General features: G+C 34.8%; 1 protein-coding gene across 1 annotated transcript in view; it reads right to left on the reverse strand.

The window, feature by feature from the left end:
• NSF (N-ethylmaleimide sensitive factor, vesicle fusing ATPase) overlaps positions 1-21,402 on the reverse strand; it is a 131,868-nt gene that overhangs the window by 108,864 nt on the left and 1,602 nt on the right. The window lies entirely within an intron of this gene.

A 21,402-nucleotide genomic window follows, 5' to 3' on the forward strand; every position in this document is an offset into this window, starting at 1 on the left:
CAATGATTAGGAAAATAAAACTGTCATCTTTTATTTTTTCAAGACTATTTTATGCCTTCCTGTCCTCTCTTCCCCCATCACCTGTAGTAAATTACGTATTGTTTCTGACTCCCAGGGCCCTTCCTCTGTGATTAGCAAACCCTGCCTTTCGGAAACTGTTCCTTCTCCATTCCATGTGCTTCTGGAGGCCCACCAACCACAGCACACATGCAATCACACAGAGTCCTATTCCATCCATTTTATATAGACAGGCACTAGAAGAAATGCACTCTCCATTGTGTCACCACCACATGAAGGAAGACTTTCTGATCTAAAAGAGTAAAACTATCACAGAGAAAGCAAAGGTGACAGAGACACAGACAGACACTGAAACTCAGACCTGACAACAAAGTTAAAGCCCTTGAGACCAGTTCTGAAAGTTGGTTATGAGTCAATAAATTCTTTTTTGTTCAAGCTTATTTGAATTGGTTTTTTATTTCTTGCAAAGAAAAGAACTTTGACTGATAAAAATGCAATGAACTGGATGAAGTAGATCATGAAAAAGTATCTCTTTATAAGAGATCTCCAGTGGCTATGAACCATATTCCCTACAGACTAAGAAAAGCTATCCTCCACATACCTCCCAACAAAAGTAATTACAGGGCATATTTAATATAAAACAGCAATTAACAGTCTTTTTGAACAACAGCTACTAGGAAAACATCTCTTCAGATAATGTGTTTAACCAATAATCCTTCCACCATCCTCTAGGATTTCCTAGTTAGTGAAATATGACACTCACAGTCTGTTTATGATTAAAGTGCTCTTTCTTCAAATCTCAAGCCAAAGCTGATGATTTCTTGAATTTGTCTCCCAAACATGAATTTATAGAGGAAAATAAATGACTCTGCTTTGCTTTTGTTTTAACGAAAAGGCTAATTTATCAGTATAGATACCCCAGTTGTTCAGAGCAGTGGTCTCTAAAGTGGGATACGTGCTTCTGAAGGGTTTGCAAGACAATCCTTTGGCAGAAAATATTAATACTTCTATTCATATTTATTTTATTTTTTACTGAAGAACCCTACACTAAGTTTATATTCTGCCTCAAGATACAACCTAATGACACTAATAAAGTCCTCAATCTGCCAGGCCTTTAAAAATTAAATATTCATAGCAAAAGATAAACTTGTATAATTTTTCCACCTATGTTTAAAGTGACATGCTATTCAATCTAGCAATTCACAAAGTTGTATTAAAGTTACGTAAGTGTTGAAACTGCTTTCCTGAAAGAAAAGATAAGAAGCTATGAACCACAGTAAAAAGGGCTGAAATGATTCATGGAAGACAAAATAGTGACAAACTAGTATTCTTTTATTGGTAATTAGAGTCAAAATCTCTTAGAAAACCCTTAAGAGCTGAAGATATCAGGGCATATTATAGGGTGTGGGAAGTCTGTCACATATTTGGATCAAAATACAGAGATTTCTTTAATCTTAGGGTATTTTCAAAACACACCAAGAACTACAATTTTGTGAGTTACAAAAGGAAAGATGTACTGAAAAGGATATAGTCTCAACTGTAAATGAAACAACGTGCTTTATGGGGAAACTGTAACCACTCATGGAATTGTTGTTTTGACTGGAATAAAAAGAATAATTCCAGAATAAAGTTATAAAGACAGCACGTTATGTGAAAGCTGCTCAGTGCTTCATTCACAGGTGAACTATTGCTGCATATAAGTCAGAGCCAAAGGTGTGCACAGCGTACTTCAGGATGTTACCGAGGTCAACTTAATCGAAACAAGACCCGTACAATACAGAATCTTTCCTACACTCTGTAAAAGGCTAGGAAGCAGTGTCAAAATCTTTTTTTTTTAAACCATATAGAGATTCACTGTTTACCAAAAGGAAAAATGCTACAATATTAAAAAAAAAATTCACTTTGCTCCTAAAAAATAAAATGTTTCAAAAATGTTAGAAACTGCTTTTCCAGAACAAAACAAAAAGTAAAAAATACTTGTGCTAATTAATAGAGCATTTCAAAAATGGTTACTTAGAAACATTTCCATTGCTAAGTGTTCTGCAATTGAAAATAATGCATATTACCTAAAAACAAACAAAAAATAAAAACTCTCATATCCGCATGCTCTATTTAAAAAGGCTGAAACAGAATTTTGTAACCTTTTAAAAAATCACCAAATGATTTTTCAGTGATTTTTTTTAACCTGTTTATTAGTACTATAAAAGTACAATACATTCTGTGTAGTCTGTAAGAAAAACTAACAGATAACAGAAATTTATTGGCTACATTTCACACATTTAAATAAAACATTTCCATAAATGGTAGATTAATCTGGGGGAAAATAATCATGATTTCAAAATTACAGCTAAATTCTCCCATTTTAATCTATGCTTTGACGGCCATTAAAATCAAGTATCAAGGAATATAGAAATATATTTCTGAATAGTTGTACCACAAAATATTAAACTAAGATTTTAAAAAATAGTAAAGCATCACTTTGCTTTCTGTATTATTAATAAATAAAATTAAGACTGAGAATTTTCTACATTCATCTTTAGCTCATCCTTTCCCTTTTTGTATGTTTTACTATGTATGTATACTACGAGTGTATCACTTATAAATCAATAGATACATATATTAGGGATACATCATCAAAACATTGTTTGCTTATGAGATTTATGATAAACTGTCTGGAAATCACTAATTTAGAGTATGATACCGGTAAGGTCTAGGCTATAGTTAGCTTTTTGAATGAGACAGCATTTATTGGTCCATAGTCACAGTTTGACCAGCCACCTGACCAAAATGTACAGAACTTTGTTTCCCACTTACCCTGGGGTCTCTTTCACCGATAAGCTTCTTTCTTTTATATTCTTATCACTCCCCTAACTCTGAGCCCCTTTGTCTAGCCAACTTACTCTACAACTTTTCAGCTCAGACATTGCATTTTCTAGAACATGTTCCTAGACACCTGCCCCTCCTGATAAGATAAACGTCAAATGGAAGAACTCAAGTCTAGTTTTGTTGTTTGTTTACATGTTTATGTTGCATAAAAGACGTAAGTTTCTCAAGGCCCGAGACTATCTTGCTCGTGTCTGTAGTTCCCAGGGCTGGTATAGGGCCCAGCACACAGTCAGTGCTCATCAAACATTTGTTGAATAAATGAACTTATGGATCAATAAAAATCTATCTCCCCTGCAGAACAAACAAGTCAAAGAATATGTCCACAAAGGATATTTCAAGGTTATTGAGGAAGTGATACAATTTAATTAAAATCATCTAATAGTTCAAAATTATACAGAATTGATGTAGCCAAAGTTCAGAATTAATGTAACCAAAGTTATTGAAAAAAATTTACAAAACACTAAGTTAAACTTTTCATTTGTAAATCTGTTTACTTGTCAAAGAGGTGGTGGCCTTTAAAGAAGAGTTTAAAAATCTGCAGAAGTCATCTGGCTGGCCAACTGAAACAGATGCTGTGAGCAAAAGGCCTCCCTACTGGAATCTAGAAGCATCTGTGTTTTCACAGTGAGCCAAGCAGGGTATCTCATTTTCTCATCAAAATAAAAGTCCCTATAAATAGTAGCTGCTTATTTACCACAATAATACCAAGGGAAAATTCCACAATTTTTCTAACATTGACCTTACCTCTAGGAAATAATGATAAAAGTCCAGCCACTAGGGCCACACAGCTATTATGAAATGAAAATACAAAACTGATAGGCAATTCTACATAAGTTTAGTTATCCGAGTTAAATTATGTTTACCTGTCTGAAGGCTATAAAATGTTTTCATTAACAACTTGAAATATAAAAAATTTTTTAACTCATTGCTACTCAGAAGAATGAAAAATTTCAACAGATCTTTAATGGAAACTTTCGTGGAAGTAATTATACCATTGCATACCATTACTTACGTGAAAGCTTTCAAAGTGCGGAAAGAATTGGCTTTTCCTTAACAAAACAATGACAAAAAATGGGGAGAGGGACTGGTAATCAGGACTCCTGGGCAACCCTGCATAGTTTTCAAAATTAAATAACATAATTTCATCCAAAGTCCCACTTTAAAAATTGGATCTTTTAAGTATGTGCTTTATTGTTTACCAAAGAATTGGGGGGGGGCAGGCAAAATAAACAGAAGAACAAAGCATGTAGCACCTGACTGAAAGACCTCATTACAAGTAATTGCAATGCTCATGAATCCACTGGCCTTCTTTGTGGTGCTTCAGGCCCAGTTGCCTCTGCCTAGAGTCACAGATTCCCCCACAGGAAAGGGAAGTAGGACAGAAAGTATGAACTTGCCCTCGGCTGACAAGTCTCACTCAATTATGTCTTTTCAGGTGATCTTTCCTGAAAAATAACACTTTAGAACTACACTGTTCAATAAAGTAACCTCTAGCTACACATGGCTATTACAATTAATTAAAATGTAAACATTCAGTTCTTCAGCTGCACTAGTCACATTTCGAGTACCACACGCGGTTATCAGCTATCACTGCAGAAAGTCTCCTGGGATGGTCCAGAACAACGTGAGAAAGAACATCACTAATACCTGTCTTTAGGCCTATGGAATCACTTTGTGTTAGAAACCCCTGAAATAATAATTTCTGTTAAAATTCTGAAGTCCTATGGAACTAGAAGTGATGGGTAGAAGTAAACTAAACTTGCATGTCCAATAGTAATCGCTCAAAGAGCCTGCAGGGATATCCTTTACATTATCCATCTCAGACCAACAACTAGTCACATAAGTGAACCTCTTCACATCCTTTAGGGCCTTAAAATTTTCTTTACAAATTTATATTGAAAAAGAAAAAAAAAAGTGAGTTCTCATTTTGGTCTTGAGAGAGGAGGGAAACACAAAGAAAAATGTAAAAGGCTGACAACGTTAAATACTCGCAAAGATGTGATGTAGTTTCTTATAAGGGTAATGTGGCCCAGTAGGTCTATCCCTTGGTTTTTAGTCAAGATAAATGACAACATATAGCCACACAAAGACTTGTACACAAATGTTCACAGCTTTTTCATAATAGTCAAAAATTGAAGTAACAAAAAGATCTACCAACAGTTGAATCGATGAACAAGTTGTGGTATAGCCATACAATGGAATACTACCCAGCAATGGAAAAAACTACCTACTGATATACGCAATATGAATAAACCTCAAAAACATAATGCTGAGTAAGCCAGATGCAAAAAAGAGTTCATCCTACATTATGTAAACCTCTTCTTGTAATTAGATGACATCCTAGAAGAAGCAAAGTTAATCTAGAGTAACAACCACACACACACACACACACACAAAATCAGTGATTGCCTGGGGTTGGGGTGAAATGAACAGCAAAATAGCATGAAGTAATATTCTGAGATAACATTGTTATCTTGATTGTATTTTATTGTATATAGGTTGTACCTCACTAAAACTGAGAAATGATGTTCTGATTTTTTTTTAGTGGCTGGGCAATCTCCAATAATTCCCATTGCAAAGATAGGATAAATGTTCAAACTAGAAAATATAGTTTAGGTACAAGGTCAAAGTGTACCTACACTGTGTACCACAGTCATGCAACAAAGACCTAGGCATTCATACGTTTGTACTCAGGTACATCCCCTGGAGGAAAGAACTAGGTTTGCAGAACAGACTCAGTTCACTTCCCAACCAGTCCCCCTTATCCCAGTTGTAGGAATAACAGAGAACTAGGAGAATGGCCAGATCTACCTTGGAAAGGCCAGTCTAAGGTTGCGGACCATATTGGCCTGCTAGTCTTGGGAACAGGATGTGAAAGAGAAAGTATAAAGCCTACAAATTCTGGCATGAATGTCCCATACTAACCATCAGATTGGCAATTCTTCCTCCTAAGAAGAGTAAGTAAGATTTTTTTCCTTGTAATAATCCTTCCGCTAAGAAGCAAAGAAATTTAATCTAAAACTCCACTCTCCCTATGGACAGGAATGGAAATATGAGAATGGAAATAAAGGAAGAAATGCACACCCACCCACACACATACAAAAGGATTAAACGAGGTAATTCTTACTTACTTGATGTAGTAAATACTCAATAAATCTCAACTATTTTTATAACTATCTTAAAGATATTCAGTAAAGAATTATTTGTAATAGCTAAATAAAATCACAACCATAAATAGGAGCATGGTTAAAAGTATCACAACGATGCAGCCATTTAAAACGTCAAGGTACCTCTGTATGTACTGACAAGTGAAACTGTCCACAATATAGGGCTAAGTTTTAAAAAAGAGATAACGCAGTATGTTGAGTAAGTTTTTTAATAAAAAAGATACACACTAAATTGTTAACAGTAGTTATCATTGAGGTGAAACAAGAAGATGTAGGTGAAACACTCACTTTTCACAATTCTAAATGTTTTTTACAATAAATAACCCTTATCTTAGGGAAATAATTTTAAATAAAGAGGACTTTTATGTACAAAGTTGTTCTCCACAACATCACTATTAGTGATGAATCAGAAGCAAACTAAAAGTCCTATTTCAAAGTGATGGTTATGTAAACTAAAATATATCCACTTAAATACATATCATATCCTCATAATATTCAAATCACAGGATTATATGAATTTTACTTTACAATTTAATTTTAAGTATAGCAAACCAACTAAAAAACACACTAAAATGTAAAAAACAATTGTGACTGGATATGGACTATGAGTGATTTATTTTCTTCTTTTCTGCATTTTCCAATTTAAAAAATATATATAGGTGTTACTTTCCTAGCCAAATTAAAAAAATTTTATAAAGTTAATTGATAGTGTATTTCATTTCATACCTGTTTGTTTCTGCATAGACAGTGATGACCTTACACATTAGGAAAATTAACTGGAAGGACATGCATAATAGGACACCGTCATTACTCATGAAATACAAGATCTCATTTGTTTATGTGTGTTTTTTCTTCATAATTAAATCACACTAGTTAAATCTAATTTTCTTTGACAACAAACAGTGTGATGAGGATTTCTGTAAATAAATTAAAAGCATTTTTTAATAAACTCAATAAGAAATTACAAAATATGGTCTGAAGCACAGAACCTTTTGATAACTATCCAAAGAGTTAAAAATTTATACCAGGCAGGTTAACCAATGACTCAGCATCAAAATAAATACTAAATCATAAGCCAGTCAACTGAATTCTTGGCTCTGTGAATAAATTTCCTCTCCAAGACTGCATTAATTTGGGAGAGTTATCAATACCTCGAAATAAATTACCTTAAAATTTGGAGAAGTACTTGGAACAAAATTTAGCACATAATAGGCTCTCAATAAATATTTGAATTTTTAAAATTTTGGAGAAATATATCTAGAAAGTTGAAGGAAATGAATGCCTGTCTCAGCAGATAAATATATACATAGTTGACCCTCAGACAACAGTAGGGGTTAAGGGCACTGACAGTTCCCACAGTCAAAACCATGGTTCTGCATTCATGGATTCAACCACCTCTGGCTGGAGTAGCATGTATTTATTGAATAAAAAAATAATCCGCGATCTTCATATAAGTGGAGTCAAGCAGTGCAATTCAAAACTCATGTTGTTCAGGGGTCAACTGTAATTAAAATCTGGCTATAAATAAGAAAGAGATAACAGATTCCACTTACAACAGAAACAACAAAATTTTACGTGTAGAAAAGAAGTTTAGCAAAAAATGTATGGGACCCATATGAAGAAAACCAACAGAAGCACATAAAAGAATATCCAAATAAATGTAGAGATATATGATGTCATTGCATGCAATGACTCAATACTGTATCAACTCCAAATTAACCTATAAATTTAATGTAATTATAAGCAAAATCCCAGTGGGACTTGAGCAAATTCAATCTAAACTGTAACTGGCAAAGTAAATGCAGAAGGCAAAATGAGACGGCAAAAAAAATTTTTTTTAATTTGTGAAAGTAGCCAAGAAAAATTTAAGAATGAATGAGGGAGACTGCCCCTACTAGACATCAAAACATGCTATACACAATAATTTTTTAAATGTAGTATTAGTACAGAAACAGACAGTTCAATGGTGTAGAACAAACAACCCAGAAATAGAACCAGGCGAGACCTTAACATATGAGATTTAGAATTAGCGGAGGAAAGCTGAACTATTCACTAAATGGCACTGAGACAACTGACTACCCATTTGGTGGCTTGGGGGTGGTATTAATAATAATAGCTAATGTGTTTTGAGAGCTTATTACATGCCAGGCACTGTTTTAAGAGCTTTACACACCTGCAGGCATCCCAGCCCACAATTCTCTTTCTTACTGCCAAAACCTAACATTATTTGTCTCACTCTAGCTAACATTTTTGTTTTCTCATAACACAGGAAAATTACTTCTCTCTAAATGATTTTTTTAAATATGACTCAGTCTGAATTTTGTACACTTAGAGAAGAGGAAAAAAATCTAATTTTCAGGTGAATAAACTAAAGATGGTGTGCTTTAATGTTACAAGCTACCACCAATTTGATTCAAGTACATAATGGAGCTTCTGTTTGGTCACATTCAAGGATCATAACATTCTAGTCTTAATTTTACAGAAGCAGCTTAAGGCACATATCTCAAATGTATAGGGAGATAGAATCTCTCACTTGTAGGTTTGATCCCAACCTGTCTATCCAACCTTTGCTCTTTCGCCTCTTGGGTCACTGCCAGTAAGCCTCTCTCCATCCAGAGACAGGTCTACACCTCTCATAGTCACTTAAAAAGCAAAATTCCCTTAACTCTCCTACTTCAAATTATCAACCTTTTGTCTCTTCACTTTACAACCAAACTTCTCAAGTCTCCCTTCCTGCCTCCTATTTTCTCATCCTATGGCAATCTTCTAAAACCATCCTTTGAAATCCTCTCCAGCAACCACTTTACTGCAATGGCTCTGTCTTCCAAATCACCAATGACTTTCTCATTGCCAGATTCAGTGGTATCTCTGTAGCCTCAGTATTCACTTTAATTTGTTTCTCTGGCTGTCCTCATCTCTGTTAACACCATCACTGTCCTTTCAAGTCCCTCAAATTCATAATTTCAAGGTCATTTTTCCCTTCATCACCTAATACACGCAAATGTGCACACATATATACACAAGTGGAGCCAAGACCTGTTAATTCTATTTCAGCACTGTAACTTGGATTTGATTTCTCCCTTCCATCCTCACAATTCTTGATCTAATTTGGCCTATACCACCTCCCTCCAAACAACAACAAAAACCCAAAAAACAAAAACTTGCAATAACCTAATCAGTTTCCCTGACTGATTTCTCTTCTCCAATTCAGTCTTCCCTCTGCCACCAGACGTTACCGAAAACTAAAAATGTGATTCTTAAATAACAAAGCTCAAACTCCTTACCATTATACTCATAACCACTTAGGCAGAATCTACCCTTGTTTTTCTGCATCATCTATGTTAATGTCCCACCCTGACCCCATGTACTTCAAATTCCCAACTTGGCACCTTATTTACGCTGTCTCTTTTGCCTGAATTCCCAATTCTAAACCCTTTCTACCTATGGATATTTTACTAATATTGCAAAGCCAAGTTTATGAAACTCCCTGGTTCCTAGTAAGATTGGTTATCTCCTATATCTCTATTATTTGTGCTTCTTCAACAGTCTTATCACTACATATCACCAGCTGCCTTAAACCATATATTTGAGCACCATGACTCTAAGCTCTGGCATGCCAACATATGCAAAATTTAGTTGAAGTGTTTATTAGCATTTTTTGAAATATACTTCTGCTATGGTCTCAATGTTTGTGTCTTCCCAAAATTCATGTTGAAAACATAATGCCCAAGGTGATGGTATTAGAAGGTGAAGCTTCTGGGAGGTGATTAGGTCATGAGAGCAGAAGCCTCATCATTGGAATTAGTGCCTTTATAAAAGAGGACTCAGAGAGCTAGCTTGCCCCTTCCACCATGTGAGGATACAACACGAAGTCTGTGACCCAGAAGAGGGCCCTCAACCATGTTGGCACTTTGATCTTGGACTTCCAGCCTCCAAAACTGTGAGAAATAAATTTCTGTTGTTTATAAGCTATTCAGTCTCTGGTATTTTGTTACAGCTGCCTGAATAGACTCACATGACACAAAATTCATCATTTTAAAGTGTACACTTCAGAGGTTTTTAGTTTATTCACTGTGTTGTGCAATCATCACTACTGTCTAATTCCAGAACACTTCCAGCACTCCAAAAAGAGACACTGTACCTATCAGCAGTCAGTTCCAATTCTCCTCTCCGTCATCCCTTGGCAACCACTAATCTACTTTCTATCTCTATGGGTTTGACTATTCTGAACATTCCATATAAATAGAATCATACAATCTGTCATCTTTGTGACTGGCTTCTTTCACTTAGCATTACGTTTTCTCTTTTTGAGGGGAGGGGTAGGTAACTAGGTTTATTTATTTTTTAATGGAGGTACTGGGGATTGAACCTAGGACCTTGTGCATGCTAAGCATGTGCTCTACCACTGAGCTATACACTTCCCCCTGCATTATGTTTCCAAGATCCTCTATTTGGAGTGCGTGACATACTCCATTCCTTTTTGTGACTGGATCATATTCCATTGTATGGATAACCTACATTTGTTTTATCTGTTCATTACTGATAGACATTGGGTTATTCCCACTTTTTGGTTATTACGAATAATGCTGCTATGAACATCCAAGTACAAGTTTACGTGACCATATATTTTCAATTCACTTGGTTATATAGCTAGGAAAATTGCTGGCTCATTCTATGTTTAACTTTTTGAAAAACTGCCAAACTGTTTCCCACAGTGGCTTCACCATTTTACATTCCCACCATCAGTGTATGAGGGTTCCAATTTCTCTACATCATCACCAACACTTTTTTTTTCCAACTAAAGCCATCCTAGTGGGTGTGAAGTTAATATCTCACTGTGATTTTGGTTGGAATTTTTCTAATGACTGATGTTGAACATCTTTTCACGTGCTTATTGGTCATTTGCACATCTTTTTTGGAGAAATATCTATTCAAATCCTCTGCTCATTTTTAATTTGAGTCTCTTTTTATTGCTGAGTTGTAAGCATTCTTTATATATTCTGGACACTAGACCATTATCAGACATATGATTTGTAAATATTTTCTCCCATTCTGTGGGTTGTCTTCTCACTTTCTTGATAGTGTCCTTTGATGCATGAAATTTTTAAATTTTGATTAAGTCCAATTAATCTATTTTTTCTTTGGTTGCTTACGCTTTGTGTTGTATCTTTAAAAAAAAAAACAGTTTAGTCCAACGTCAAGCAGATTTTCATCTATGCTTCCTTCTAAAAATTCTTTGATCCGTTCTGAGTTCATTTTCGTACGTGGTGTGAGATAGGGGGTCCAAATTCATTCTTTTGCATGTGGATGTCCAGTTGTCCCAGCATCATTTGCTAAAAAGACTATTCTTTCCCCCACTGAATGGTCTTGGCACCCTGCTGAAAATCAATTAACCACAAATGTATGGGTTGGTTTTGTTTTTTTTTTTTTCTGGACTCTCAATTCTATTCCATTGGCTTATATGACTATCCTCTTGCCACTGTCACATCATCTTGATTACTGTAGCTTTGTAGCAAGTTTTGAAATCAGGAAGTATGTCCTCCAACTTTATTCTTTTTCAAATTGTTGTGGCTAAAATGACTTTGCTATTTCATATGAATTTTAGGACCAGCTCACCCATTTCTGGCAAAAAGGCAGTTGAAATTTAGATAGGGGTTGCACTGAATTTATAGATCAATCTAGGGAGTACTGCCATATTAACAATATTAATAAGTCTTCCAATCCATGAACAGATTTTCACCTATGTTTCCTTCTATGAAGATGTCTTTTCATTTATTTAGATCATTAATTCCTTTCAAAATGTTTTGTAGTTTTCAATGTGCAAATCTTGCACTTCCTTAGTTAAGTTTATTCATAGGTATTTTGTTCTGTTTGATGTTATTGTAACTGGAACTGCTTCCTTAATTCTATTTTCAAATTGTTCATTGCTAGTGTATAGAAATGTAACTGATTTTTGTATATTGATCTTGTATCCTACAACTTTATGGGATTCATTTATTAGCTTTAACAGTTCTTTTCTAATAGATTCTTTAGGATTTTCTGTACATAAAATCATATCATTTGTATATAGATACAGTTTTTTTTTCTTTTCAATCCAAATGCCTCCCCCTCCCCCTTTTTTCTTGCAAAGCTGCCCTACCTAGAACCTCCAATGTAAGGTTGAATAGAAATGGTTAGAGCAGACATGGCTATCTTGTTTCTGGTCTTAAAGGGGGAAGCTTTCGGTGTTCACCAGTAAGTATGATGTTAGCTGAGGAATTTTTTGTTAGTTGAAATTTATTCGCTGAACTGAATTTTCAGAGTGCCAACTCATAAGGTTGCTCTGAGAATCCTAACAAGAAAAGATCTGTGAAGGTGTTTTCAAAACTGTAAAACACCATTCATTCCATTTAAGATATTCTTATTTAGTAACTTGGTGCTCTTACTCTGAAAAGTTTACTCCAAACGTTCTTAAAGATCAAAGCAATGTTTGTGAAGCTTTTTCTTAAAAAAAAAAAAAACCTAACATCCTGATAAAGGGTTTACACCTATGTTATTTTTTAAGGGTAAAGAGGGAGAGAATTTTTGGAGAAGGAATGAGAACAAGAATCCAAGGCTTAAAGCCTCTCCCCAGTTCCAACCACTAAGTCTCATATCTACAGACTCTTCCCTTAGTGAGACACAGGGCATTCAAGAAAGCAGAAAGTAAAAATGCAAGTTAGGCAAGAAGCAAGTACGGTACAGAAGTAGGAACACAGAGCGTTAAGAGAAGTTAGCTGTGATTCCAATTGTTCAAAAGCAAATAAAAAAAAGTGAGACACCTGAAAATACTAGAACATCTAATAAACTTTTTATCTTCAAAGCAGTAAAATCTATTGATTTACATCCATACTAATCTAGATTGCTGATGTTAATTTGAGTCACTATAATTAAACATGTTAATTCATGATGCAAGTGCTGGTAATACTGAGAGGTTTCTCACTTAATAAATTCAGCTTGATAATAAGTATAAGCATAATATAATGGTATCATATATATTTTTATTTAGAACTAATTATTTATAAATAATTGAGTAGGAAATTGGCTGTTGAAGGCAAAAAGGAATTACTAGCCTAATTCTACTCAATGGAACAAATATTTAGTGAATATCTATAATGTCCCAGGCACTATGCACCATGCAGGGGATGCTCAATTAACAATGGATTTTGAATACTGAGTAAGACCAAAATATTCATTAAAAAATGTAAGATATAAAACACCATGAAGCAAATACCATGTACCTACCACCTAGTTTAAGGGAAAAAATGACCATTCTTTAAATCAACTGTTTACTGAAGAAAGTATACATTCAAAAAAAGTACATACATTGTAAGTGCTTGGCTCAATGAATTTCTACAAAGTGAACACACCCAGGGTAACCAACACCCAGTTCAAGAAAGTGAACATTACCAGCATCCCATGCTGCCCCCTCCTAGTCACTAGCCCTTCATCCCCAATCACAGAAAACCACCATCTTGTTTTCTATCACCAGAGACAGAAATCAGTCAGATTAGTTTAGCATGTTGAAAACTACATAAATGTAATCATACAGCATATATTTCTTTGTGTCAGACTTCTACCCTTCAATATTATGATTGTGAGACTCATCCATGCTGTTGCATGTAGCAACAGTTCATTCATTTTCCTTGCTTTTTGGAGTATATAATTATATGAATATACCACCATTATTTATCCATGAGTTGTTTCCAGCTTTTAATTATGAATACTGTTGCTAATAACACGTTTGTACATGTCCTTTGAAAAATACACATATGCATTTCTATTGGATAGCTACACCCCTACACATCCACCTCCTCCAGCAGAATTGCTGGGTCATGGGCATATGTGCATATGTTCAGCTTTAGGAAATTTTGCCTATGGCATACAATGTGGTGTTTTGATACAAATGCACCTTGTGTAATGATTACCGCAATCAAGCTAGTTAACATATCCATCACCTCACATAATTACCATCTTGGGTGTGTGTGTGTTGAGAACACTTAGGATCTACAGTCTTAGCAAATTTTAGGAATACAATATTTTTTAACTAATTATAGTTACCATGCTATCTAGCATTTCAAACAGTTTTTATGGAAATGTGAGTCAGGGTACCTAATTTACTCTACTGCAAGAGATATCTATGCTGTCTTATAAAAGTCTGAAAATTGTAACGGGGGAAGGCATTAAAGGAATGAAAAGATAATAACCCTGAAATCTGGAAATAACAAGGTTGAGTACATGTTTGGAAGGAAATCTGGGAGAAAAAAAATCTTCAACAATTTGTAAGAAACTAAATTGGATATCTCAAAAACCTGTCAATAGCTCTCAATTTTAGCATACATCAGAAATCACCGGAAAACATGTTAAGCAACTGCAGGGGGCAGACCTCCTGAGTTTCCAATCTAATCAGTTGGGAGGGGCTGGAGACTCCATGCTTCTAACAAGCTCTGAGGTGATGCCAATTAGCTGGTCTACAGACCGCACTTTGAGAATCATTGTACTAAGAGAAATAAACTTCATAAAAACAGAAATAATGACAGGTTCATTTCCTTCTACCACAGGAGAGAAAAAATGTGGAAAAGAGGCTGCAATAATGCTTCTGCTTCATTTCATCATTTAACTTGATAAATATAATTAAGTGTATTTTGATGCTTGATAAACCGGTAAATTGATTGGAAGGCTATATAAACAAAAAGTTATCAGACTCAGCATCTGCAGGTCAAAAAAAGGACTACATCAGAGGCCAGCAGCTGTTTAAAGTTAGATCTATGCTATACTATTAATGGCTTTGATAACAGAATAAAACGACAGTAGAGTATTCAATAGCTTGGCAGAGAACATAACATTAAAATTCCAACTACATTGTCAAAAACGATAATTTATTAAGGTATTGAGAAATAAATGGTCATTCATCCATTCAACAATCATGTACTAAGTAATACTTTCATGCCAGGCTCTGCTCAAAACAGTAGAATCTAAGTCTGCTAGCTTATCTCACAAAATTTGGTCAGTATTATTCTCTAGGAGAAGAGTAACTAGGATAACTAAATTGTTTTAATCTCCCCATACAGATTTTTTTTGGATGACTCAGAATTAGTGATAATTTCTATTTTTGTTGCTCATCAAACCAAGTAAGAAAATGTTGGTTCATATGCACATAATACTAAAAACACTTTACAACTTTTAAAAATCCAGTGAAATCCTAAAATTCTCTTTATTAGTGGTTTTCTAAAAAAAAAATAAGCGAATGTTGGATTTCAAAAACTGACAACTTATTTCTTACTTTAATAATTTACTCCATTACCAAAGATCTATATAACTAGTACAAAATATATCAGAATTTTAGCACCTCTTTCCAAATTTAGCAAAGGACCAAAACATCCTGCATTACTCATAAACAGCTGATGCTAATTCATTTGATTTCAAATCAACAGAGCACAAAGTTGCAATAAATTATTAGCACTTCTCGGCTTAATGTCAAAAAAAAAAGTAAAAGAAAAAAATCAGCTTCCTAGAATAGTTCCACTAAATTTTATTGAAATGATCATTGTGTTTGCCCTTGTAAAGTAAGAAAACAATGTAGGTCAAAATCAATGGCAATAAAGATTAAATTTAAAGTCAAAAAATGTTTTTAAAGGAGGAGGGATTGAGTTGCACCTTAAATTCATTTAGAAAAGGGCCAAAAATGCAAAATGAAGACATTTAAGAAGAGGGCTAACCCTACCAGATAGCAAGAATAACTCTTAAGTTAAAGGTAATAAAAACAGCAGTACTGGTACACATACAGACAAACAGTAATGAAACAGAATAGAGTCCAGACTTAAGAGTGGATATAAAACAGAGATACATTACAAATCAGTGGGAAAAGGATGGACTCAGTAAATGATATCAGGACAATTGATTTTATACATATGGAAAAGATAAAATTAGCTTCCTAATTCACACCAAACACAAAAATAAATTCCAGATGAATTAAACACCAAAGTGTGAAAAGCAAGCCACTAAACCTTTTAAAGGAAAATCTGACTTAAAAGAAAGATATCTTTTAAAACATACAAGCATACAGGTTAAAAAATGAGTAATTATAACAATGAAACTTAAATCTAAAACTCTGCAAACATGAAAACATCACCATTGAACAGCTCAACAGAAAAAATGGACGAAGGATAAATAAAGGTAATTTACAGAAGAGGAAATTCCAATGACCAATATGAAAAATGCTTGATCTCACTAAGTAATCGGGAAAAATGCAAATTTAAACAGTAAAATTATTTTACACCTATCATATTGTAAAAATTAAAATGTCTTCAGCATTAAGTGCTGGAGAGGACATGAAGGTACTCATATTCTGATGTTAAGAGTGCAAAATTGGTATAACTAGGTAAAGATAAAGGTAACTGATCACCCAGAAATTCTATGCAGCAATTCTACATAGGGTATATGTCCATGTCTCTAGACATATAACCTAAAGAAACTCTTACATATTATGTAAGGAGACATATACAAGAATGCACACACCAGGAAAATTAAATTGAAAACCACTTAAGTTGTCCTCTGATAAGAAAACAGGAAAATGTGGTATATTTACAAAAAATACCACACAGTAAACAGAATTAACTGGCTCTATATAATGCCAACATGACTACATTTTAATCACCATTTTAAATGAAAAAATGCAGGATGCAGAAGGAAATATATAGTAATGACACTATTATATACGTTTTAAAGACACACAAAATATACTAGTTATGGGCACAAGCATACATAGATGTGAATAGAAAAGATTTACACCAACTTTAGGACAGTGGTTATTTCTGGGAAAGGTTAGTGGAATCAAGAAGGGATACAAAGGGGATTCAACTGGATCTGTAATGCTTTGTTTCTAAAAATTAAAGATATAAAGCAAATGTAACAATATGTAAACAATTTTATAATCTGGATGGTGAGCACATGGATATATGTATATGTTATATTATTTGCTATACTTTTCAGTATGCTTAAAACCTCTTAAGGTAAATATGAATTGTACTTGTTTAAAATGCATAGAGCTAGAAAGTTATAGTCACACAGGCATTTCTAGTTTTCATCACAAAAAAAAAAAAGGAATTAGAAATTATGAGTTTAAATCACCAAAAAAATGAAGGCAGTGTAAGGTAGGTCTCAGAGCCCATTCAAGGGTATTAATACTGAAGTATGATAAAGGACCTATTAAGAGATTTTTACCTAAAACACCATACCCAGAGTATGGGCCCTTAAGAACAACATTTTTAACAAGTGACAGGTGTATTGCCAATGCAGGTGTTTCCAAGGGTTCACTGTTCCACCAGTTCAAGAATTCTCAACAGTAAGATACTTTCACCTTACATCTTTGCACCTGGACTTAAATACTTGAAAAAAGAATATATCCATCTTAAACATAAATTCCTCTGGGTTTCAGAAAGAAGAAGCTATTTGATAGTGCTAGAAATAGTTCAATTTTACTTTCTAAAATGTATTGCATTTGAAGATGTTTTATAAAATCTCCACTAAAGTGATATATAAAAACAGTAACTACTGCATGTAAGATTGCAGAAAGTTGATACTCTTTGGACAGCAAAACTCTGATTTAGGAAATGGGACTATGAAACATTTTATATTATTTGTTTTGACTTATGGTACTGCCCATGAGCTGTCCCTAATTTATGACTTGTGTTTCAAAATTTCATCTGAAAGCCAGCTATTTGGTAAAAATGTCATTCACTCATAAAATGTTATAAATGGCTAGGCTTCTGGACTAGGCCACAAAAGATTCTTCACTATGCTGGTATGAAATATACTAGCCTGCCCTACTCGAAATGTTGGATTAGGTAAATTTTACCTCTAACATCTTTATAAACCCCTTTCAATTTCTAAGCAAGTCCTTATTTAACGTCATCTTACTCCTATTTCTTAAAACAAATGACTTCAACTAAGTGTAAGAACTTACGAAGAGAGTCCATTGGTTTTATTTATATTAATGTATGTATATTTTCAGAAAGGAACAGCTAAGTCTCCAATAAGTAAGATTTCTGGAAATTTTAAAAGACAGTACAAAAAAGTTCAGGCAATGTGGAAAGCCTTTCTTTTTCTCTCTCTCTCTTTTTTTTTTTTTTCCAGGAGTGGGTTGACCACATGAGGGGCCTGGAAAGCAACACCAGAGTAGCTTTACTAAGGAGCCTCTTCCTTCCTAGAGTCAGCTCTCCTAAGCTATTAAGACTACATTTCAGATTCTTTCCTGTGCTTCTGATTCCATGATTCCAGAGCAGCTGAAGCATGAAAGTTCTGAAAGATGGTATGAAGGCCTAGGGCAGTGGCAGCCATCTGTATATGGAGGTCATTTATAAATAAGTCTATGTTCAATGTAAGTAATTAGAATTACAACTTCAGAACCTACTTATTACCAGCGAAAAATTTTAAACAGCTGAGAAAATCTATTACCTAATTGAATCTTTTGAAAGGACAAAAGGAACCAGATTAAGTTTAAATTAACTGATCATGTTATAAAATGTAGCCAATCTGTCATTCCAAATTTTTCTCATATACAATAATGTATAAAGCAATGACAAAAATTATTTTTTACGTTCTTTACTTTTAGGATTAGGGGCTTTAAAGTATTTTAGGGATTAATCAGGTTCTGATGACCTAGATGCTATATATTGAATAACATCACACATTTCATTCAATTTCCCAGATAAACTAAATACGAGGCTTTCTTTTTTGGCCAAGAAAAGCAAAAGACAAGACATGCAGGTAACTAATGTTACCAACAGCAACAGTGATACAATAAGTCTTCAATTACAGAGTGAACATAAACACCATTTACAAGATGATGTCAGAATGCCAAAATTAACTAACCAAGATAGCTTTTCTCCCACAAAAAGGGAATACAGAACTCATTTTAAGAGTATTAGAACAAGGCTAACTCTGTTAAACATGGATAGGTAGTTGTTACACAATTATAGCTATAGGAAGAAAAGATAAGACAATCAGAGATGGGCTGAGAGTGTTCAAATATTCCAAAAGGTAGAAGGTAGTTTTTGAAAATTAAATTTTGACAGCAGGCTCTAAAAAGGTAAATCTCCTTTTTCATAGCCTTGCAACTAAGTTGTTGCACTGACCTGAGTTCAAATTCTAACCCTGCTTCTTGCTGGCTGTGAGTGAATCTGGCACAAATCCTGACAAGTTACTGACCCCCTCTCGCTGAGTAAAACAAAGTTACCTACCTTGCAGGGTGGTTTCGTCAAGACTAAGTGAGATACACTTGTAATTAAGCAATGGTAGGTGCCCACAGCATATTGGTATGCGCCAGCCCAGAGGAGGGCCTCCAGCAGTATGCTCAAGGGCTATTTCTGACCCAATCTTATTCTACCTTTTATCAGTGACTAGAATGGAGATACAGAAGTCATGATTATTAATCCTACAAATCAAACAAAACTGGAAGAGAGGGCTACTATGTTGCATACTATGAAAGAATCAAGAAAACCTTCAAGTACCCAGCCCAGACCTAAAAAAAAAAAAAAAAAAAGAATTGTAAATGGGATAAATGTAAAGTCTTACACTTAGATTCAATAAAATTGTACAATACCAAGAATGTGGGCAGGGGGGATTGAATTTAAAAGAACATGAGAGTTGTAATTGACTATAAGCTCAGTATGGGCCGAGAGTACAATTTATCACAGAAAAAAACAAATACAAGTTTAGCCTGTGTTAATAACAGTAGTGTCCAGCTTAAGAGAATAATTTTCAAATATATTCTTCACTGATCTCTCTGTTAGACTCTTGAGCACATTTTAGAAAAAACACTGACAGAACAGAACATTTCCAAAAGAAGGTAACCTAAATGATGAAGGGTTTGGAATACAGGATATCTGAGGAACTGGGGATGTTTAACTTTCAGTAGAGAAAATCTGAGGGAATATGTACCTGTTTTCAAAGAGCTAAAGACTATCATATGGAAAGAGATATGCAGCTCTAAACAGCAAAAATAATATCGATGTATAAAAGTTATGTGGAACGCCATATAAAAAAGACCTTTTTAACATGGCACTAAAATGGGCTAGCTTTATGGCAATGCACCCTCTATCACCAGAGTATTAAAACAGAGGTTAGATTCATTTTCAACAAAAATGTATTGAGCACCTAGGTCCCAGACAGGTGTAACACACATATGATGATAGTGAGTAAAAACCTAACATGGTCGCTGCTTCCGTTGAAGGTAAAGTCTAATAACCAAACTAATAAATTTTAAATGACAGATAGATAACTCTCTAAGGAAAGGAAGACCTATCTTCAAGAGTATATTAACAAAGGATCCTGACTCAGTGCGGGATCAGAACAGGCCTCCCTTGAGTAGCTGAGTGATCTATGAGTAGGTGGTAAATGGCTGGGGGCAGAACATCACAAAAGAAACAGCACATGCAAAGACCTTGTGGTAAGAGGTTCAAGGAAATGAAAGGATTATATAACCTGAGTATAGAGAGTAAGGGGGTGAGTAGAGACGCAGGAGCGGAACCAAAAAGGGCGTTAAAGGCCCAGTTAAGGATTTGGTTTTCTTCCAAAAGTAAGGAGATGCTACTGAGGGAGGGGTTTAAGTAGCAAAGGGTATGGGTTGGAACAATCAACCTGGTGAATGCCTCAAGGAGACCACTTGGGAGCTTCCCTCCAGGGAGGCCAGGAGGATAGTAGTTTGGGAAAAGGAGGTGGAAATGAAGATGTAGAGAGGTGGACAGATTGGAGAGATTTTTAGGATGGTAAAATGACAGAATCCATGTGACTAGTCCAGTGGGTGATCTGGATATAGTTTAAAGCAGCAAAACCCAAGCCAGATTCTTCAGCCCTAATAATACCCTCTTTTGGAGGAAAGGGGGAGACAGAACTCAGTGATGAATTTTACCTGTTGGCAGAGGATATGGTGAGAGAGAGGTATAAAGGATGACCCACTCCTAATCCCCCAAGGTTTCCAGCCTATATAAATGAGTGACTGCAATGCCATTCACTGAACTAGGAAACAAAGTAAAAAAAACTAGTTAGGTGGGCTAAGACTATGGGTTTAAATTTGAACAAGCTGAGTCTGAGGTGCCTTGGTTTTAAATAGTTTGACATATTGATCTGGAACTTCTAAATAGGTCTGGATTGGCAGTAAAATATTGAGAATCATTGGCATATAGATAGTAGTTGAGGTTCAGCTTAGAAGAGATTGCCCGGGGAGAAAATAAAGAGTGAGAAGAGAGCCTTGAGGAATATCTGCATTGAATAACAGGGTAGAGGAGGGTGAGTCTGCAAAAGAAAGGTCTGG

This window comes from Vicugna pacos, chromosome 16 (genome assembly GCF_048564905.1).
Source record: "Vicugna pacos chromosome 16, VicPac4, whole genome shotgun sequence".
NCBI lineage: Eukaryota > Metazoa > Chordata > Mammalia > Artiodactyla > Camelidae > Vicugna > Vicugna pacos.